A 23827-nucleotide genomic window follows, 5' to 3' on the forward strand; every position below is an offset into this window, starting at 1 on the left:
CCAAATATGGAATACAAAAGAGCTAGTCCTTGCTCAACGAAATGGACTCAAAACCCCATGTTAAACACCTTATAATGTACCTGACTAGTAAGTATCTTAAAACCTAAAGATTGCTATGTCTCTGAAAGAGAATCAAGTGTGAGTACAGGGGCATAAACACAGCAGTGATAGGATTGGAGAGGTTCGGTGAGCAAATGAATATCCTTTGAAGTCATATTGCATGGTACCCATTCCACGGGTCTCAACTCTCCAGGTTTAAGGGATTCTTCCTTCAGCTAAATCATGCATGTGGAACCCAGAGTCTGATCAACCGTGTGATTGGGAGACGTGTTCCAATATGTCTCAGTTCTCGTACCCTGGTACTCGGGTGCAACATTCCAGACGCTTTACTAACACTCTCCCGAATTGGAGAGTCAGTGCCTTTAACCTCCTGTTTGGCCCAGTTTGCAAATTCCGTGGAAGATGAACAGGAATAGGGAGAACCAATGAGAGACTATCTGGAGGTGTCTGGACGGGCAAATTTAACTCCCATTTCCCACCAGGAAGAGGAATTAACCAAAGGCTCAGCGTGCCGTGCCGGAACCAGATTAGGGCCTGAAGCAATCCGGCGGTGTTGCGGCCAGCTCAGAAGAAAGCGAGTTGAAGAAAGGAGCTCAGGGGCACTGTAATTCACAAACCTGCAGAGTTATAAATGACAGCTATCGTCCAAAAATATACTGAAGTAAGGCTGCCAAGAGGACGTGAAAGCGGGGCAGAATTGCAGGAAACCAATTTCAGGAGGTAGACTGGAATTGCATTTAAAGCATAGGAAAAGAGGCAGAATGTCGACAATGATGCACTTGGCCAAAAAGGGAGTATGCGTTTTTTCCTGAGTATATTCAGGAAAAAATGCATACGCCCTTTTTGGCCAACCAAGCAAGCTTGCAAAGGAAATCTGCACTACAATGAAGTCTCACTTCCCCTCGGTCAAAAGGGCCATCTGAAAAAAGTGTAAAATCCAGAAAGGCAGGACAGGCCATGGAGAACTGGGAGCCTTGTTATGCTGATGGGCGGGATATAAGTTGCCAACAGCCACTCGGGAGAAGTGTATGGTGCTTCCTGAAACATCTAAAAAACAGAGGAACAGAGCCTAGGGCACTTCCACTTATGGTCCTATAGCTTAGGGAAATTAAAATCAAAAAGACACAGCCACCCCAAAGTTTGGGACGGCTCTCTTTACAAGAACCTCGTTTACGGTACAAGTACAATATCGCAGAAAGCAAAAAATGGATAAAGAAGTTGTGGTACTTACGTACAACGCAATATCACTCAGCAATGAAATCTATGTCATCAGGTCCGTAGCAGCATAATGAGTGGATTCAGGTATGATGATTCTAACTGAAATAAGTCACACAGAAAAAGAAACATCATAAGATATCACTAATACACGGAATGTAAACTTGGCTACACAGGAACTGGATTACAAAACAGAACAGGGTCTCAAATTTAGAAAACCAACTTATGCTTGCTTAAGGGGAAAGGTGAGTTGGGGTGCTGCATAAAACCAGAGATTGAAATGAGCACAGATAAAGTTCCTTAAGCCAAATATGTAATAGACAACAGCTACTCCTTGCTCAACGACATGGACTCAACATCCCATATTAAACGCCTAAGAATGTACCTGACTAGTAAGTATCTTAAAACCTATGGATTGCTATGTCTCCAAAAGAGAATCAAGCGTGTGTACAGGGGCATAAACACAGCAGTGATAGGATTGGAGAGGTTCGGTGAGCAAATGAAGACCCTCTGAAGTCATATTGCATGGTACCCATTCCACGGGTCTCAACTCTCCAGGTTTAAGGGATTCTTCCTTCAGCTAAAACATGCATGTGGAGCCCAGAGTATGATCAACTGTGTGATCGGGAAACATGTTCAAATATGTCTCAGTTCTCGTCCCCTGGTACTCGGGTGCAACATTCCAGACGCTTTAATATCACTCTCCCGACTTGGAGAGTCAGTGCCTTTAACCTCCTGTTTGGCCCAGTTTGCAATTTCTGCGGAAGATGAACAGGAATAGCGAGAAACAATGAGAGACTAGCTGGAGGTGTCTGGACGGGCAAATTTAACTCTCATTTCCCACCAGGAAGAGGAATTAACCAAAGGCTCAGCGTGCCGTGCCGGAACCAGATTAGGGCCTGAAGCAATCCTGCGGTGTTGCGGCCAGCTCACAAGAAAGCGAGTTGAAGAAATGAGCTCAGGGGCACTGTAATTCACAAACCTGCAGAGTTATAAATGACAGCTATCATCCAAAAATATACTGAAGTAAGGCTGCCAAGAGGACTTGAAAGCGGGGCAGAATTGCAGGAAACCGATTTCAGGAGGTAGACTGGAATTGCATTTAAAGCATAGGAAGAGGCAGAATGTCGAAAATGATGCACTTGGCCAAAAAGGGCGTATGCGTTTTTTCCTGAATATATTCAGGAAAAAACGCATACGCCCTTTTTGGCCAACCAAGCAAGCTTGCAAAGGAAATCTGCACTACAATGAAGTCTCACTTCCCCCTGGTCAAAAGGGCCATCTGAAAAAAGTTTAAAATCCAGAAAGGCAGGACAGGCCATGGAGAACTGGGAGCCTTGTTATGCTGATGGGCGGGATGTAAATTGCCAACAGCCACTTTGTAGAAGTGTATGGTGCTTCCTGAAACATCTAAAAAACAGAGGAACAGAGCCTACAGCACTTCCACTTATGGTCCTATAGCTTAGGGAAATTAAAATCCAAAAGACACAGCCACCCCAAAGTTTGGGAAGGCTCTGTTTACAAGAACCTCTTTTGTGGTACAAGTTCAATGTGGCAGAAAGTGAAGAATGGATAAAGAAGTTGTGCTACTTACGTACAATGAAATATCACTCAGCAATGAAAGCTATGTCATCAGGCCCATAGCAGCATAATGAGTGGATTCAGGTATGATGATTCTAACTGAAATAAGTCACACAGAAAAAGAAACATCATAAGATATCACTAATACACAGAATGTAAACTTGGCTACACAGGAACTGGATTACAAAACAGAACAGAGTCTCAAATTTAGAAAAACAACTTATGCTTGCTTAAGGGGAAAGGTGAGCTGGGGTGTTGCATAAAACCAGAGATTGAAATGAAAACAGATAAAGTTCCTTAAGCCAAATATATAATAGACAAGAGCTACTCCTTGCTCAACGAAATGGACTCCACATCCCATATTAAACGCCTAAGAATGTACCTGACTAATAATTATCTTAAAACCTATGGATTGCTATGTCTCCAAAAGAGAATCAAGCGTGTGTACAGGGGCATAAAAACAGCAGTGGTAGGATTGGAGAGGTTCGGTGAGCAAATGAAGACCCTTTGAAGTCATATTGCATGGTACCCATTCCATGGGTCTCAACTCTCAAGGTTTAAGGGATTCTTCCTTCAGCTAAAGCATGCCTGTGGAACCCAGAGTATGATCAACCGTGTGATTGGGAGAGGTGTTCCAATATGTCTCAGTTCTCGTCCCCTGGTACTCGGGTGCAACATTCCAGATGCTTTACTAACACTCTCCCTACTTGGGGAGTCAGTGCCTTTAACCTCCTGTTTGGCCCAGTTTGCAATTTCCGCGGAAGATGAACAGGAATAGGTAGAACCAATGAGAGACTAGCTGGAGGTGTCTGGACGGGCAAATTTAACTCTCATTTCCCACCAGGAAGAGGAATTAACCAAAGGCTCAGCATGCCGTGCCGGAACCAGATTAGGGCCTGAAGCAATCCTGCGGTGTTGCGGCCAGCTCACAAGAAAGCGAGTTGAAGAAAGGAGCTCAGGGACACTGTAATTCACAAACCTGCAGAGTTATAAATGACAGCTATCGTCCAAAAATATACTGAAGTAAGGCTGCCAAGAGGACTTGAAAGCGGGGCAGAACTGCAGGAAACAGATTTCAGGAGGTAGACTGGAATTGCATTTAAAGCATAGGAAAAGAGGCAGAACTTCGACAATGATGCACTTGGCCAAAAAGGGCGTATGCGTTTTTTCCTGAATATATGCAGGAAAAAACGCATACGCCCTTTTTGGCCAACCAAGCAAGCTTGCAAAGGAAATCTGCACTACAATGAATTCTCACTTAACCCTGCTCAAAAGGGCCATCTGAAAAAAGTGTAAAATCCAGAAAGTCAGGACAGGCCATGGAGAACTGGGAGCCTTGTTATGCTGATGGGCGGGATGTAAATTGCCAACAGCCACTGGGGAGAAAGGTATGGTGTTTCCTGAAACATCTAAAAAACAAAGCATCAGAGCCTAGGGCACTTCCACTTATGCTCCTATAGCTTAGGGAAATTAAAATCAAAAAGCCACAGCCACGCCAAAGTTTGGGACAGCTCTGTTTACAAGAACTTCGTTTATGGTACAAGTTCAATATCGCAGAAAGTGAAAAATGGATAAAGAATTTGTGCTACTTACGTACAATGCAATATCACTCAGCAATGAAATCTCTGTCAACAGGCCTGTAGGAGAAAACGAGTGGGTTCAGGTATGATGATTCTAACTGAAATAAGTCACACAGAAAAAGAAACATCATAACATATCACTAATACACGGAATGTAAACTTGGCTACACAGGAACTGAATTACAAAACAGAACAGGGTCTCAAATTTAGAAAACCAACTTATGCTTGCTTAAGGGGAAAGGTGAGTTGGGGTGCTGCAGAAAACCAGAGATTGAAATGAGCACAGATAATGTTCCTTAAGCCAAATATGTAATAGACAAGAGCTACTCCTTGCTCAACGAAATGGACTCAAACCCCATATTAAACGCCTAATAATGTACCTGAGTAGTAAATATCTTAAAACCTATGGATTGCTATGTCTCTGAAAGAGAATCAAGCATGAGTACAGGGGCATAAACGCAGCAGTGAGAGGATTGGAGAGGTTCGGTGAGCAAATGAAGTCCCTTTGAAGTCATATTACATGGTACCCATTCCACGGGTCTCAACTCTCCAGGTTTAACGGATTCTTCCTTCAGCTAAAACATGCATGTGGAACCCAGAGTATGATCAACCATGTGATCGGGAGACGTGTTGAAATATGTCTCTGTTTTCGACCCCTGGTACTCGGGTGCAACATTCCAGACGCTTTACTAACACTCTCCCGACTTGGAGAGTCAGTGCCTTTAACCTCCTGTTTGGCCCAGTTTGCAATTTCTGCGGAAGATGAACACGAATAGGGAGGACCAATGAGAGACTAGCTGGAGGTGTCTGGATGGGCAAATTTAACTCTTATTTCCCAACAGGAAGAGGAATTCACCAAAGGCTCAGCGTGCCGTGCCGGAACCAGATTAGGGCCTGAAGCAATCCTGCGGTGTTGCGGCCAGCTCACAAGAAAGCGAGTTGAAGAAAGGAGCTCAGGGGCACTGTAATTCACAAACCTGCGGAGTTATAAATGACAGCTATCGTCCAAAAATATACTGAAGTAAGGCTGCCAAGAGGACGTGAAAGCGGGGCAGAATTGCAGGAAACCGATTTCAGGAGGTAGACTGGAATTGCATTTAAAGCAGAGGAAAAGAGGCAGAATGTCGACAATGATGCACTTGGCCAAAAAGGGCGTATGCGTTTTTTCCTGAATATATTCAGGAAAAAATGCATAGGCCCTTTTTGGCAAACCAAGCAAGCTTGCAAAGGAAATCTGCACTACAATGAAGTCTCACTTCCCCCCGTTCAAAAGGGCCATCTGAAAAAAGTGTAAAATCCAGAAAGGCAGGACAGGCCATGGAGAACTGGGAGCCTTGTTATGCTGATGGGCGGGATATAAGTTGCCAAAGGCCACTCGGGATAAGTGTATGGTGCTTCCTGAAACATCTAAAAAACAGAGGAACAGAGCCTAGGGCACTTCCACTTATGGTCCTATAGCTTAGGGAAATTAAAATCAAAAAGACACAGCCACCCCAAAGTTTGGGACGGCTCTCTTTACAAGAACCTCGTTTACGGTACAAGTACAATATCGCAGAAAGCAAAAAATGGATAAAGAAGTTGTGGTACTTACATACAACGCAATATCACTCAGCAATGAAAGCTATGTCATCAGGTCCGTAGCAGCATAATGAGTGGATTCAGGTATGATGATTCTAACTGAAATAAGTCACACAGAAAAAGAAACATCATAAGATATCACTAATACACGGAATGTAAACTTGGCTACACAGGAACTGGATTACAAAACACAACAGGGTCTCAAATTTAGAAAACCAACTTATGCTTGCTTAAGGGGAAAGGTGAGTTGGGGTGCTGCATAAAACCAGAGATTGAAATGAGCACAGATAAAGTTCCTTAAGCCAAATATGTAATAGACAAGAGCTACTCCTTGCTCAACGACATGGACTCAACATCCCATATTAAACGCCTAAGAATGTACCTGACTAGTAAGTATCTTAAAACCTATGGATTGCTATGTCTCCAAAAGAGAATCAAGCGTGTGTACAGGGGCATAAACACAGCAGTGATAGGATTGGAGAGGTTCGGTGAGCAAATGAAGACCCTTTGAAGTCATATTGCATGGTACCCATTCCACGGGTCTCAACTCTCCAGGTTTAAGGGATTCTTCCTTCAGCTAAAACATGCATGTGGAACCCAGAGAATGATCAACTGTGTGATCGGGAAACATGTTCAAATATGTCTCAGTTCTCGTCCCCTGGTACTCGGGTGCAACATTCCAGACGCTTTAATATCACTCTCCCGACTTGGAGAGTCAGTGCCTTTAACCTCCTGTTTGGCCCAGTTTGCAATTTCTGCGGAAGATGAACAGGAATAGCGAGAAACAATGAGAGACTAGCTGGAGGTGTCTGGACGGGCAAATTTAACTCTCATTTCCCACCAGGAAGAGGAATTAACCAAAGGCTCAGCGTGCCCTGCCGGAACCAGATTAGGGCCTGAAGCAATCCTGCGGTGTTGCGGCCAGCTCACAAGAAAGCGAGTTGAAGAAAGGAGCTCAGGGGCACTGTAATTCACAAACCTGCAGAGTTATAAATGACAGCTATCATCCAAAAATATACTGAAGTAAGGCTGCCAAGAGGACTTGAAAGCGGGGCAGAATTGCAGGAAACCAATTTCAGGAGGTAGACTGGAATTGCATTTAAAGCATAGGAAAAGAGGCAGAATGTCGAAAATGATGCACTTGGCCAAAAAGGGCGTATGCATTTTTTCCTGTATATATTCAGGAAAAAACGCATACGCCCTTTTTGGCCAACCAAGCAAGCTTGCAAAGGAAATCTGCACTACAATGAAGTCTCACTTCCCCCTGGTCAAAAGGGCCATCTGAAAAAAGTGTAAAATCCAGAAAGGCAGGACAGGCCATGGAGTACTGGGAGCCTTGTTATGCTGATGGGCGGGATGTAAATTGCCAACAGCCACTTTGTAGAAGTGTATGGTGCTTCCTGAAACATCTAAAAAACAGAGGAACAGAGCCTAGAGCACTTCCACTTATGGTCCTATAGCTTAGGGAAATTAAAATCAAAAAGACACAGCCACCCCAAAGTTTGGGAAGGCTCTGTTTACAAGAACCTCTTTTGTGGTACAAGTTCAATGTCGCAGAAAGTGAAGAATGGATAAAGAAGTTGTGCTACTTACGTACAATGAAATATCACTCAGCAATGAAAGCTATGTCATCAGGCCCATAGCAGCATAATGAGTGGATTCAGGTATGATGATTCTAACTGAAATAAGTCACACAGAAAAAGAAACATCATAAGATATCACTAATACACAGAATGTAAACGTGGCTACACAGGAACTGGATTACAAAACAGAACAGGGTCTCAAATTTAGAAAACCAACTTATGCTTGCTTAAGGGGAAAGGTGAGCTGGGGTGCTGCATAAAACCAGACATTGAAATGAGCACAGATAAAGTTCCTTAAGCCAAATATATAATAGACAAGAGCTACTCCTTGCTCAACGAAATGGACTCCACATCCCATATTAAACGCCTAAGAATGTACCTGACTAGTAATTATCTTAAAACCTATGGATTGCTATGTCTCCAAAAGAGAATCAAGCGTGTGTACAGGGGCATAAACACAGCAGTGGTAGGATTGGAGAGGTTCGGTGAGCAAATGAAGACCCTTTGAAGTCATATTGCATGGTACCCATTCCATGGGTCTCAACTCTCCAGGTTTAAGGGATTCTTCCTTCAGCTAAAGCATGCATGTGGAACCCAGAGTATGATCAACCGTGTGATCGGGAGACGTGATCCAATATGTCTCAGTTCTCGTCCCCTGGTACTCGGGTGCAACATTCCAGATGCTTTACTAACACTCTCCCGAATTGGAGAGTCAGTGCCTTTCACCTCCTGTTTGGCCCAGTTTGCAATTTCTGTGGAAGATTTCCAGGAATAGGGAGAAACAATAAGAGACTAGCTGGAGGTGTCTGGACGGGCAAGTTTAACTCTCATTTCCCACCAGGAAGAGGAATTAACCAAAGTCTCAGCGTGCCGTGCCGGAACCAGATTAGGGCCTGAAGCAATCCTGTGGTGTTGCGGCCAGCTCACAAGAAAGCGAGTTGAAAAAAGGAGCTCAGGGGCACTCTAATTCACAAACCTGCAGAGTTATAAATGACAGCTATCGTCCAAAAATATACTGAAGTAAGGCTGCCAATAGGACTTGAAAGCGGGGCAGAATTGCAGGAAACCGATTTCAGGAGGAGGACTGGAATTGCATTTAAAGCATAGGAAAAGAGGTAGAACGTCGACACTGATGCACTTGGCCAAAAAGGGCGTATGCGTTTTTTCCCGAATATATTCAGGAAAAAACGCATACGCCCTTTTTGGCCAACCAAGGAAGCTTGCAAAGGAAATCTGCACTACAATGCAGTCTCACTTCCCCCCGGTCAAAAGGGCCATCTGAAAAAAGTGTAAAATCCAGAAAGGCAGGACAGGCCATGGAGAACTGGGAGCCTTCTTATGCTGATGGGCGGGATGTAAATTGCCAACAGCCACTCGGGAGAAGTGTATGGTGTTTCCTGAAACATCTAAAAAACAAAGCAACAGAGCCTAGAGCACTTCCACTTATGGTCCTATAGATTACGGAAATTAAAATCAAAAAGACACAGCCACCCAAATCTTTCGGATGGCTCTGTTTACAAGAACCTCGTTTACGGGACAAGTTCAATATCGCAGAAAGTGAAAAATGTATAAAGAAGTTGTGGTACTTACGTACAATGCAATATCACTCAGCAATGAAATCTATGTCATCAGGCCTGTAGCAGAAAATGAGTGTGTTCAGGTATGATGATTCTAACTGAAATAAGTCACACAGAAAAAGAAACATCATAAGATGTCACTAATACACGGAATGTAATCTTGGCTACACAGGAACTGGATTACAAAACAGAACAAAGTCTCAAATTTAGAAAACCAACTTATGCTTTCTTAAGGGGAAAGGTGAGTTGGAGTGCTGCATAACACCAGAGATTGAAATGAGCACAGATAAAGTTCCTTAAGCCAAATATGTAATAGACAAGAGCTACTCCTTGCTGAACGAAATGGACTCAACACCCCATATTAAACGCCTAAGAATGTACCTGACTAGTAAGTATCTTAAATCCTATGGATTGCTATGTCTCCGAAAGAGAATCCAGCGTGAGTACAGGGGCATAAACGCAGCAGTGATAGGATTGGAGAGGTTCGGTGAGCAAATGAAGACCCTTTGAAGTCATATTGCATGGTACCCATTCCACGGGTCTCAACTCTCCAGGTTTAAGGGATTCTTCCTTCAGCTAAAACATGCATGTGGAACCCAGAGTATGATTAATTGTGTGATCGGGAGATGTGTTCAAATATGTCTCAATTCTCGTCCCCTGGTACTCGGGTGCAACATTCCAGACGCTTTAATAACACTCTCCCGACTTGGAGAGTCAGTGACTTTAATCTCCTGTTTGGCCCAGTGTGCAGTTTTTGCGGAAGATGAACAGGAATAGGGAGAACCAATGAGAGACTAGCTGGAGTTGTCTGGACGGGCAAATTTAACTCTCATTTCCCACCAGGAAGAGGAATTAACCAAAGGCTCAGCGTGCCGTGCCGGAACCAGATTAGGGCCTGAAGCAATCCTGCGGTGTTGCGGCCAGCTCACAAGAAAGCGAGTTGAAGAAAGGAGCTCAGGGGCACTGTAATTCACAAATCTGCAGAGTTATAAATGACAGCTATCATCCAAAAATATACTGAAGTAAGGCTGCCAAGAGGACTTGAAAGCCGGGCAGAATTGCAGGAAACCGATTTCAGGAGGTAGACTGGAATTGCATTTAAAGCATAGGAAAAGAGGCAGAACGTCGACAATGATGCACTTGGCCAAAACGGGCGTATGCGTTCTTTCCTGAGTATATTCAGGAAAAAACGCATACGCCCTTTTTGGCCAACCAAGCAAGCTTGCAAAGGATATCTGCACTACAATGAAGTCTCACTTCCCCCCGGTCAAACGGGCCAACTGAAAAAAGTGTAAAATCCAGAAAGGCAGGACAGGCCATGGAGAACTGGGAGCCTTGTTATGCTGATGGGCGGGATGTATATTGCCAACAGCCACTCGGGAGAAGTGTATGGTGTTTCCTGAAACATCTAAAAAACAAAGTAACAGAGCCTAGGGCACTGCCACTTATGGCCCTATAGCTTAGGGAAATTAAAATCAAAAAGACACAGCCACCCCAAAGTTTGGGACGGCTCTGTTTACAAGAAACTCGTTTACGGGACAAGTTCAATATCACAGAAAGTGAAAAATGGATAAAGAAGTTGTGGTACTTACGTACAATGCAATATCACTCAGCAATGAAATCTATGTCATCAGGCCCATAGCAGCATTATGAGTGGATTCAGGTATGATGATTCTAACTGAAATAAGTCACACAGAAAAAGAAACATCATAAGATATCACTAATACACGGAATGTAAACTTGGCTACACAGGAACTGGATTACAAAACAGAACAGGGTCTCAAATTTAGAAAACCAACTTATGCTTGCTTAAGGGGAAACGTAAGTTGGGGTGCTGCATAAAACCAGAGATTGAAATGAGCACAGATAAAGTTCCTTAAGCTAAATATGGAATAGACAAGAGCTACACCTTGCTCAACGAAATGGACTCAACACCTCATATTAAATGCTTAAGAATGTACCTGACTAGTAAGTATCTTAAAACCTATGGATCGCTCTGTCTCCGAAAGAGAATCAAGCGTGTGTACAGGGGCATAAACGCAGCAGTGATAGGATTGGAGAGGTTCGGTGAGCAAATGAAGACCCTTTGAAGTCATATTGCATGGTACCCATTCCACGGGTCTCAACTCTCCAGGTTTAAGGGATTCTTCCTTCAGCTGAAACATGCATGTGGAACCCAGAGTATGATCAACCGTGTGATCGGGAGACGTGTTCCAATATGTCTCAGTTTTCGTCCCCTGGTACTCGGGTGCAACATTCCAGATGCTTTACTAACACTCTCCCGACTTGGAGAGTCAGTGCCTTTAACCTCCTGTTTGGCCCAGTTTGCAATTTCTGCGGAAGATGAACAGGAATAGGGAGAACTAATGAGAGACTAGCTGGAGGTGTCTGGACGGGCAAATTTAACTCTGATTTCCCACCAGGAAGAGGAATTAACCAAAGGCTCACAGTGACATGCTGGAACCAGATTAGGGCCTGAAGCAATCCAGCGGTGTTGCGGCCAGCTCACAAGAAAGCGGGTTGAAGAAAGGAGCTCAGGGGCACTGTAATTCACAAACCTGCAGAGTTATAAATGACAGCTATCGTCCAAAAATATACTGAAGTAAAGCTGCCAAGAGGACTTGAAAGCGGGGCAGAATTGCAGGAAACCAATTTCATGAGGTAGACTGGAATTGCATTTAAAGCACAGGAAAAGAGGCAGAAGGTCGACAATGATGCACTTGGCCAAAAAGGGCGTATGCGTTTTTTCCTGAATATATTCAGGAAAAAACGCATACGCCCTTTTTGGCCAACCAAGCAAGCTTGCAAAGGAAGTCTGCACTACAATGAAGTCTCACTTTCCCCCGGTAAAAAGGGCCATCTGAAAAAAGTGTAAACTCCAGAAAGGCAGGACAGGCCATGGAGAACTGGGAGCCTTGTTATGCTGATGGGCGGGATGTAAATTGCCAACAGCCACTTGGGAGAAGTGTATGGTGTTTCCTGAAACATCTAAGAAACAAAGCAACAGAGCCTAGGGCACTTCCACTTATGGTCCTATAGCTTAGGGAAATTAAAATCAAAAAGACACAGCCACCCCAAAGTTTGGGACGGCTCTGTTTACAACAACCTCGTTTACGGGAAAAGTTCAATATCACAGAAAGTGAAAAATGGATAAAGAAGTTTTGGTACTTACGTACAATGCAATATCACTGAGAAATGAAATCTATGTCATCAGGCCCATAGCAGCATAATGAGTGGATTCAGGTATGATGATTCTAACTGAAATAAGTCACACAGAAAAAGAAACATCATAAGATATCACTAATACACGGAATGTAAACTTGGCTACACAGGAACTGGATTACATAACAGAGCAGGGTCTCAAATTTAGAAAACCAACTTATGCTTGCTTAAGGGGAAAGGTGAGTTGGGGTGCTGCATAAAACCAGAGATTGAAATGAGCACAGATAAAGTTCCTTAAGCCAAATATGTAATAGACAAGAGCTACTCCTTGCTCAACGAAATGGACTCAACACCCCATATTCAACGCCTACAAATGTACCTGACTAGTAAGTATCTTAAAAGCTATGGATTGCTATGTCTCCGAAAGAGGAATCAAGCGTGTGTACAGGGGCATAAACGCAGCAGTGATAGGATTACAGAGGTTCGGTGAGCAAATGAAGACCCTTTGAAGTCATATTGCATGGTACCCATTCCACGGGTCTCAACTCTCCAGGTTTAAGGGATTCTTCCTTCAGCTAAAACATGCATGTGGAACCCAGAGTATGATCAACCGTGTGATCGGGAGACGTGTTCCAATATGTCTCAGTACTCGTCCCCTGGTACTCGGGGGCAACATTCCAGATGCTTTACTAACACTCTCCCGACTTGGAGAGTCAGTGCCTTTAACCTCCTGTTTGGCCCAGTTTGCAAATTCCGCGGAAGATGAACAGGAATAGGGAGAACCAATGAGAGACTAGCTGGAGGTGTCTGGACGGGAAAATTTAACTCTCATTTCCCACCAGGAAGAGGAATTAACCAAAGGCTCAGCATGCCATGCCGGAACCAGATTAGGGCCTGAAGCAATCCTGCGGTGTTGCGGCCAGCTCACAAGAAAGCGAGTTGAAGAAAGGAGCTCAGGGGCACTGTAATTCACAAACCTGCAGAGTTATAAATGACAGCTATCATCCAAAAATATACTGAAGTAAGGCTGCCAAGAGGACTTGAAAGCTGGGCAGAATTGCAGGAAACCGATTTCAGGAGGTAGACTGGATTTGCATTTAAAGCATAGGAAAAGAGGCAGAAGGTCGACAATGATGCACTTGGCAAAAAAGGGCGTATGCGTTTTTTCCTGAATATATTCAGGAAAAAACGCATACGCCCTTTTTGGCCAACCAAGCAAGCTTGCAAAGGAAATCTGCACTACAATGAAGTCTCACTTCCCCCTGGTCAAAAGGGCCATCTGAAAAAAGTGTAAAATCCAGAAAGGCAGGACAGGCCATGGAGAACTGGGAGCCTTGTTATGCTGATGGGCGGGATGTAAATTGCCAACAGCCACTCGGGAGAAGTGTATGGTGTTTCCTGAAACATCTAAAAAACAAAGCAACAGAGCCTAGGGCACTTCCACTTATGGTCCTATAGCTTAGGGAAATTAAAATCAAAAAGACACAGCCACCCCAAAGTTTGGGATGGCTCTGTTTACAAGAAACTCGTTTACGGTACAAGATCAATATCGCATAAAGCGAAAAATGGATAAAGAAGTTGTGGTACTTACGTACAATGCAATATCACTCAGCAATGACATCTATGTCATCAGGCCCATAGCAGCATAATGAGTGGATTCAGGTATGATGATTCTAACTGAAATAAGTCACACAGAAAAAGAAACATCATAAGATATCACTAATACACGGAATGTAAACTTGGCTACACAGGAACTGGATTACAAAAGAGAACAGGGTCTCAAATTTAGAAAACCAACTTATGTTTGCTTAAGGGGAAAGGTGAGTTGGGGTGCTGCATAAAACCAGAGATTGAAATGAGCACAGATAAAGTTCCTTAAGCCAAATATGTAATAGACAAGAGCTACTCCTTGCTCAACGAAATGGACTCAACACCCCATATTAAACGCCTAAGAATGTACCTGACTAGTAAGTATCTTAAAACGTATGGATTGCTATGTCTCCGAAAGAGCATCAAGCGTGTGTACAGGGGCATAAACGCAGCAGTGATAGGATTGGACAGGTTTGGTGAACAAATGAATACCCTTTGAAATCATATTGCATGGTACCCATTCCACGGGTTTCAACTCTCGAAGTTTAAGGGATTCTTCCTTCAGCTAAAGCATGCATGTGGAACACAGAGTATGATCAACCATGTGATCGGGAGACGTGTTCAAATATGTCTCAGTTCTCGTCCCCTGGTACTCGGGTGCAACATTCCAGACGCTTTACTAACACTCTCCCGACTTGGAGAGTCAGTGCCTTTAACCTCCTATTTGGCCCAGTTTGCAATTTCTGCGGAAGATGAACAGGAATAGCGAGAAACAATGAGAGACTAGCTGGAGGTGTCTGAACGGGCAAATTTAACTCTCATTTCCCACCAGGGAGAGGAATTAACCAAAGGCTCCGCGTGCCGTGCCACAACCAGATTAGGGCCTGAAGCAATCCTGCGGTGTTGCGGCCAGCTAACAAGAAAGCGAGTTGAAGAAAGGAGGTCAGGGGCACTGTAATTCACAAACCTGCAGAGTTATAAATGACAGGTATCGTCCAAAAATATACTGAAGTAAGGCTGCCAAGAGGACTTGAAAGCGGGGCAGAATTGTAGGAAACCGATTTCAGTAGGTAGACTGGAATTGCATTTAAAGCATAGGAAAAGAGGCAGAACGTCGACAATGATGCACTTGGCCAAAAAGGGCGTATGCGTTTTTTCCTGAATATATTCAGGAAAAAACACATACGCCCTTTTTGGCCAACCAAGCAAGCTTGCAAAGGAAATCTGCACTACAATGAAGTCTCACTTCCCCCCGGTCAAAAGGGCCATCTGAAAAAAGTGTAAAATCCAGAAAGGCAGGACAGGCCATGGAGAACTGGGAGCCTTGTTATGCTGATGGGCGGGATGTAAATTGCCAACAGCCACTCAGGAGAAGTGTATGGTGCTTCCTGAAACATCTAAAAAACAAAGCAACAGAGCCTAGGGCACTTCCACTTATGGTCCTATAGCTTAGGGAAATTAAAATCAAAAAGACACAGCCACCCCAAAGTTTGGGACGGCTCTGTTTACAAGAACCTCGTTTACGGTACAAGTTCAATATCGCAGAAAGCAAAAAATGGATAAAGAAGTTGTGGTACTTACGTACAATGCAATATCACTCAGCAATGAAATCTATGCCATCAGGCCTGTAGCAGCATAATGAGTGGATTCAGGTATGATGATTCTAACTGAAATAAGTCACACAGAAAAAGAAACATCATAAGATATCACTAATACACGGAATGTAAACTTGGCTACACAGGCACTGAATTACAAAACAGAACAGGGTCTCAAATTTAGAAAACCAACTTATGCTTGCTTAAGGGGAAAGGTGAGTTGGGGTGCTGCATAAAACCAGAGATTGAAATGAGCACAGATAAAGTTCCTTAAGCCAAATATGTAATAGACAAGAGCTACTCCTTGTTCAACGAAATGGACTCAACACCCCATATTAAACGCCTAAGAATGTACCTGACTAGTAAGTATCTTAAAACCTATGGATTGCTATGTCTCCGAAAGAGAATCAAGCATGTGTACAGGGGCATAAACGCAGCAGTGATAGGATTGGAGAGTTTCGGTGAGCAAATGAAGACCCTTTGAAATCATATTGTGTGGTACCCATTCCACGGGTCTCAACTGTCCAGGTTTAAGGGATTCTTCCTTCAGCTAAAACATGCATGTGGAACACAGAGTATGATCAACCATGTGACCGGGAGACGTGTTCAAATATGTCTCAGTTCTCGTCCCCTGGTACTCGGGTGCAACATTCCAGACGCTTTACTAACACTCTCCCGAATTGGAGAGTCAGTGCCTTTAACCTCCTGTTTGGCCCAGTTTGCAAATTCCGTGGAAGATGAACAGGAATAGGGAGAACCAATGAGAGACTAGCTGGAGGTGTCTGGACGGGCAAATTTAACTCCCATTTCCCACCAGGAAGAGGAATTAACCAAAGGCTCAGCGTGCCGTGCCAGAACCAGATTAGGGCCTGAAGCAATCCGGCGGTGTTGCGGCCAGCTCAGAAGAAAGCGAGTTGAACAAAGGAGCTCAGGGGCACTGTAATTCACAAACCTGCAGAGTTATAAATGACAGCTATCGTCCAAAAATATACTGAAGTATGGCTGCCAAGAGGACTTGAAAGCGGGGCAGAATTGCAGGAAACCGATTTCAGGAGGTAGACTGGAATTGCATTTAAAGCATAGGAAAAGAGGCAGAACGTGGACAATGATGCACTTGGCCAAAAAGGGTGTATGCTTTTTTTCCTGAATATATTCAGGAAAAAACGCATACGCCCTTTTTGGCCAACCAAGCAAGCTTACAAAGGAAATCTGCACTACAATGAAGTCTCACATAACCCTGCTCAAAAGGGCCATCTGAAAAAAGTGTAAAATCCAGAAAGTCAGGACAGGCCATGGAGAACTGGGAGCCTTGTTATGCTGATGGGCGGGATGTAAATTGCCAACAGCCACTGGGGAGAAAGGTATGGTGTTTCCTGAAACATCTAAAAAACAAAGCATCAGAGCCTAGGGCACTTCCACTTATGCTCCTATAGCTTAGGGAAATTAAAATCAAAATGCCACAGCCATGCCAAAGTTTGGGACAGCTCTGTTTACAAGAACTTCGTTTATGGTACAAGTTCAATATCGCAGAAAGTGAAAAATGGATAAAGAATTTGTGCTACTTACGTACAATGCAATATCACTCAGCAATGAAATCTCTGTCAACAGGCCTGTAGGAGAAAACGAGTGGGTTCAGGTATGATGATTCTAACTGAAATAAGTCACACAGAAAAAGAAACATCATAACATATCACTAATACACGGAATGTAAACTTGGCTACACAGGAACTGAATTACAAAACAGAACAGGGTCTCAAATTTAGAAAACCAACTTATGCTTGCTTAAGGGGAAAGGTGAGTTGGGGTGCTGCATAAAACCAGAGATTGAAATGAGCACAGATAATGTTCCTTAAGCCAAATATGTAATAGACAAGAGCTACTCCTTGCTCAACGAAATGGACTCAAACCCCATATTAAACGCCTAATAATGTACCTGAGTAGTAAATATCTTAAAACCTATGGATTGCTATGTCTCTGAAAGAGAATCAAGCATGAGTACAGGGGCATAAACGCAGCAGTGAGAGGATTGGAGAGGTTCGGTGAGCAAATGAAGTCCCTTTGAAGTCATATTACATGGTACCCATTCCACGGGTCTCAACTCTCCAGGTTTAACGGATTCTTCCTTCAGCTAAAACATGCATGTGGAACCTAGAGTATGATCAACCATGTGATCGGGAGACGTGTTGAAATATGTCTCTGTTTTCGACCCCTGGTACTCGGGTGCAACATTCCAGACGCTTTACTAACACTCTCCCGACTTGGAGAGTCAGTGCCTTTAACCTCCTGTTTGGCCCAGTTTGCAATTTCTGCGGAAGATGAACACGAATAGGGAGGACCAATGAGAGACTAGCTGGAGGTGTCTGGATGGGCAAATTTAACTCTTATTTCCCACCAGGAAGAGGAATTCACCAAAGGCTCAGCGTGCCGTGCCGGAACCAGATTAGGGCCTGAAGCAATCCTGCGGTGTTGCGGCCAGCTCACAAGAAAGCGAGTTGAAGAAAGGAGCTCAGGGGCACTGTAATTCACAAACCTGCGGAGTTATAAATGACAGCTATCGTCCAAAAATATACTGAAGTAAGGCTGCCAAGAGGACGTGAAAGCGGGGCAGAATTGCAGGAAACCGATTTCAGGAGGAAGACTGGAATTGCATTTAAAGCATAGGAAAAGAGGCAGAATGTCGACAATGATGCACTTGGCCAAAAAGGGCGTATGCGTTTTTTCCTGAATATATTCAGGAAAAAATGCATACGCCCTTTTTGGCCAACCAAGCAAGCTTGCAAAGGAAATCTGCACTACAATGAAGTCTCACTTCCCCTCGGTCAAAAGGGCCATCTGAAAAAAGTGTAAAATCCAGAAAGGCAGGACAGGCCATGGAGAACTGGGAGCCTTGTTATGCTGATGGGCGGGATATAAGTTGCCAACAGCCACTCGGGAGAAGTGTATGGTGCTTCCTGAAACATCTAAAAAACAGAGGAACAGAGCCTAGGGCACTTCCACTTATGGTCCTATAGCTTAGGGAAATTAAAATCAAAAAGACACAGCCACCCCAAAGTTTGGGACGGCTCTCTTTACAAGAACCTCGTTTACGGTACAAGTACAATATCGCAGAAAGCAAAAAATGGATAAAGAAGTTGTGGCACTTACGTACAACGCAATATCACTCAGCAATGAAATCTATGTCATCAGGTCCGTAGCAGCATAATGAGTGGATTCAGGTATGATGATTCTAACTGACATAAGTCACACAGAAAAAGAAACATCATAAGATATCACTAATACACGGAATGTAAACTTGGCTACACAGGAACTGGATTACAAAACAGAACAGGGTCTCAAATTTAGAAAACCAACTTATGCTTGCTTAAGGGGAAAGGTGAGTTGGGGTGCTGCATAAAACCAGAGATTGAAATGAGCACAGATAAAGTTCCTTAAGCCAAATATGTAATAGGGAAGACCTACTCCTTGCTCAACGACATGGACTCAACATCCCATATTAAACGCCTAAGAATGTACCTGACTAGTAAGTATCTTAAAACCTATGGATTGCTATGTCTCCAAAAGAGAATCAAGCGTGTGTACAGGGGCATAAACACAGCAGTGATAGGATTGGAGAGGTTCGGTGAGCAAATGAAGACCCTTTGAAGTCATATTGCATGGTACCCATTCCACGGGTCTCAACTCTCCAGGTTTAAGGGATTCTTCCTTCAGCTAAAACATGCATGTGGAACCCAGAGTATGATCAACTGTGTGATCGGGAAACATGTTCAAATATGTCTCAGTTCTCGTCCCCTGGTACTCGGGTGCAACATTCCAGACGCTTTAATATCACTCTCCCGACTTGGAGAGTCACTGCCTTTAACCTCCTGTTTGGCCCAGTTTGCAATTTCTGCGGAAGATGAACAGGAATAGGGAGAACCAATGAGAGACTAGCTGGAGGTGTCTGGACGGGCAAATTTAACTCTCATTTCCCACCAGGAAGAGGAATTAACCAAAGGCTCAGCGTGCCGTGCCGGAACCAGATTAGGGCCTGAAGCAATCCTGCGGTGTTGCGGCCAGCTCACAAGAAAGCGAGTTGAAGAAAGGAGCTCAGGGGCACTGTAATTCACAAACCTGCAGAGTTATAAATGACAGCTATCATCCAAAAATATACTGAAGTAAGGCTGCCAAGAGGACTTGAAAGCGGGGCAGAATTGCAGGAAACCGATTTCAGGAGGTAGACTGGAATTGCATTTAAAGCATAGGAAAAGAGGCAGAATGTCGAAAATGATGCACTTGGCCAAAAAGGGCGTATGCGTTTTTTCCTGAATATATTCAGGAAAAAACGCATACGCCCTTTTTGGCCAACCAAGCAAGCTTGCAAAGGAAATCTGCACTACAATGAAGTCTCACTTCCCCCTGGTCAAAAGGGCCATCTGAAAAAAGTGTAAAATCCAGAAAGGCAGGACAGGCCATGGAGAACTGGGAGCCTTGTTATGCTGATGGGCGGGATGTAAATTGCCAACAGCCACTTTGTAGAAGTGTATGGTGCTTCCTGAAACATCTAAAAAACAGAGGAACAGAGCCTAGAGCACTTCCACTTATGGTCCTATAGCTTAGGGAAATTAAAATAAAAAAGACACAGCCACCCCAAAGTTTGGGAAGGCTCTGTTTACAAGAACCTCTTTTGTGGTACAAGTTCAATGTCGCAGAAAGTGAAGAATGGATAAAGAAGTTGTGCTACTTACGTACAATGAAATATCACTCAGCAATGAAAGCTATGTCATCAGGCCCATAGCAGCATAATGAGTGGATTCAGGTATGATGATTCTAACTGAAATAAGTCACACAGAAAAAGAAACATCATAAGATATCACTAATACACAGAATGTAAACTTGGCTACACAGGAACTGGATTACAAAACAGAACAGGGTCTCAAATTTAGAAAACCAACTTATGCTTGCTTAAGGGGAAAGGTGAGCTGGGGTGCTGCATAAAACCAGAGATTGAAATGAAAACAGATAAAGTTCCTTAAGCCAAATATATAATAGACAAGAGCTACTCCTTGCTCAACGAAATGGACTCCACATCCCATATTAAACGCCTAAGAATGTACCTGACTAGTAATTATCTTAAAACCTATGGATTGCTATGTCTCCAAAAGAGAATCAAGCGTGTGTACAGGGGCATAAACACAACAGTGGTAGGATTGGAGAGGTTCGGTGAGCAAATGAAGACCCTTTGAAGTCATATTGCATGGTACCCATTCCATGGGTCTCAACTCTCCAGGTTTTAAGGGATTCTTCCTTCAGCTAAAGCATGCATGTGGAACCCAGAGTATGATCAACCGTGTGATCAGGAGACGTGATCCAATATGTCTCAGTTCTCGTCCCCTGGTTCTCGGGTGCAACATTCCAGATGCTTTACTAACACTCTCCCGACTTGGAGAGTCAGTGCCTTTCACCTCCTGTTTGGCCCAGTTTGCAATTTCTGTGGAAGATTTCCAGGAATAGGGAGAAACAATAAGAGACTAGCTGGAGGTGTCTGGACGGGCAAGTTTAACTCTCATTTCCCACCAGGAAGAGGAATTAACCAAAGTCTCAGCGTGCCGTGCCGGAACCAGATTAGGGCCTGAAGCAATCCTGTGGTGTTGCGGCCAGCTCACAAGAAAGCGAGTTGAAGAAAGGAGCTCAGGGGCACTGTAATTCACAAACCTGCAGAGTTATAAATGACAGCTATCGTCCAAAAATATACTGAAGTAAGGCTGCCAAGAGGACTTGAAAGCGGGGCAGAATTGCAGGAAACCGATTTCAGGAGGTAGACTGGAATTGCATTTAAAGCATAGGAAAAGAGGTAGAACGTCGACACTGATGCACTTGGCCAAAAAGGGCGTATGCGTTTTTTCCTAAATATATTCAGGAAAAAACGCATACGCCCTTTTTGGCCAACCAAGCAAGCTTGCAAAGGAAATCTGCACTACAATGAAGTCTCACTTCCCCCCGGTCAAAAGGGCCATCTGAAAAAAGTGTAAAATCCAGAAAGGCAGGACAGGCCATGGAGAACTGGGAGCCTTGTTATGCTGATGGGCGGGATGTATATTGCCAACAGCCACTCGGGAGAAGTGTATGGTGTTTCCTGAAACATCTAAAAAACAAAGCAACAGAGCCTAGAGCACTTCCACTTATGGTCCTATAGATTAGGGAAATTAAAATCAAAAAGACACAGCCACCCAAAACTTTCGGATGGCTCTGTTTACAAGAACCTCGTTTACGGGACAAGTTCAATATCGCAGAAAGTGAAAAATGTATAAAGAAGTTGTGGTACTTACGTACAATGCAATATCACTCAGCAATGAAATCTATGTCATCAGGCCTGTAGCAGAAAATGAGTGTGTTCAGGTATGATGATTCTAACTGAAATAAGTCACACAGAAAAAGAAACATCATAAGATGTCACTAATACACGGAATGTAATCTTGGCTACACAGGAACTGGATTACAAAACAGAACAAAGTCTCAAATTTAGAAAACCAACTTATGCTTTCTTAAGGGGAAAGGTGAGTTGGGGTGCTGCATAACACCAGAGATTGAAATGAGCACAGATAAAGTTCCTTAAGCCAAATATGTAATACACAAGAGCTACTCCTTGCTCAACGATATGGACTCAACACCCCATATTAAACGCCTAAGAATGTACCTGACTAGTAAGTATCTTAAATCCTATGGATTGCTATGTCTCCGAAAGAGAATCCAGCGTGAGTACAGGGGCATAAACGCAGCAGTGATAGGATTGGAGAGGTTCGGTGAGCAAATGAAGACCCTTTGAAGTCATATTGCATGGTACCCATTCCACGGGTCTCAACTCTCCAGGTTTAAGGGATTCTTCCTTCAGCTAAAACATGCATGTGGAACCCAGAGTGTGATTAATTGTGTGATCGGGAGATGTGTTCAAATATGTCTCAATTCTCGTCCCCTGGTACTCGGGTGCAACATTCCAGACGCTTTAATAACACTCTCCCGACTTGGAGAGTCAGTGACTTTAACCTCCTGTTTGGCCCAGTGTGCAGTTTTTGCGGAAGATGAACAGGAATAGGGAGAACCAATGAGAGACTAGCTGGAGTTGTCTGGACGGGCAAATTTAACTCCCATTTCCCACCAGGAAGAGGAATTAACCAAAGGCTCAGCGTGCCGTGCCGGAACCAGATTAGGGCCTGAAGCAATCCTGCGGTGTTGCGGCCAGCTCACAAGAAAGCGAGTTGAAGAAAGGAGCTCAGGGGCACTGTAATTCACAAACCTGCAGAGTTATAAATGACAGCTATCGTCCAAAAATATACTGAAGTAAGGCTGCCAAGAGGACGTGAAAGCGGGGTAGAATTGCAGGAAACCAATTTCAGGAGGTAGACTGGAATTGCATTTAAAGCATAGGAAAAGAGGCAGAATGTCGACAATGATGCACTTGGCCAAAAAGGGCGTATGCGTTTTTTCCTGAGTATATTCAGGAAAAAATGCATACGCCCTTTTTGGCCAACCAAGCAAGCTTGCAAAGGAAATCTGCACTACAATGAAGTCTCACTTCCCCTCGGTCAAAAGGGCCATCTGAAAAAAGTGTAAAATCCAGAAAGGCAGGACAGGCCATGGAGAACTGGGAGCCTTGTTATGCTGATGGGCGGGATATAAGTTGCCAACAGCCACTCGGGAGAAGTGTATGGTGCTTCCTGAAACATCTAAAAAACAGAGGAACAGAGCCTAGGGCACTTCCACTTATGGTCCTATAGCTTAGGGAAATTAAAATCAAAAAGACACAGCCACCCCAAAGTTTGGGACGGCTCTCTTTACAAGAACCTCGTTTACGGTACAAGTACAATATCGCAGAAAGCAAAAAATGGATAAAGAAGTTGTGGTACTTACGTACAACGCAATATCACTCAGCAATGAAATCTATGTCATCAGGTCCGTAGCAGCATAATGAGTGGATTCAGGTATGATGATTCTAACTGAAATAAGTCACACAGAAAAAGAAACATCATAAGATATCACTAATACACGGAATGTAAACTTGGCTACACAGGAACTGGATTACAAAACAGAACAGGGTCTCAAATTTAGAAAACCAACTTATGCTTGCTTAAGGGGAAAGGTGAGTTGGGGTGCTGCATAAAACCAGAGATTGAAATGAGCACAGATAAAGTTCCTTAAGCCAAATATGTAATAGACAAGAGCTACTCCTTGCTCAACGACATGGACTCAACATCCCATATTAAATGCCTAAGAATGTACCTGACTAGTAAGTATCTTAAAACCTATGGATTGCTATGTCTCCAAAAGAGAAT

The sequence above is a fragment of the Orcinus orca genome, unplaced genomic scaffold (genome assembly GCF_937001465.1).
Source record: "Orcinus orca unplaced genomic scaffold, mOrcOrc1.1 scaffold_110, whole genome shotgun sequence".
Lineage (NCBI taxonomy): Eukaryota > Metazoa > Chordata > Mammalia > Artiodactyla > Delphinidae > Orcinus > Orcinus orca.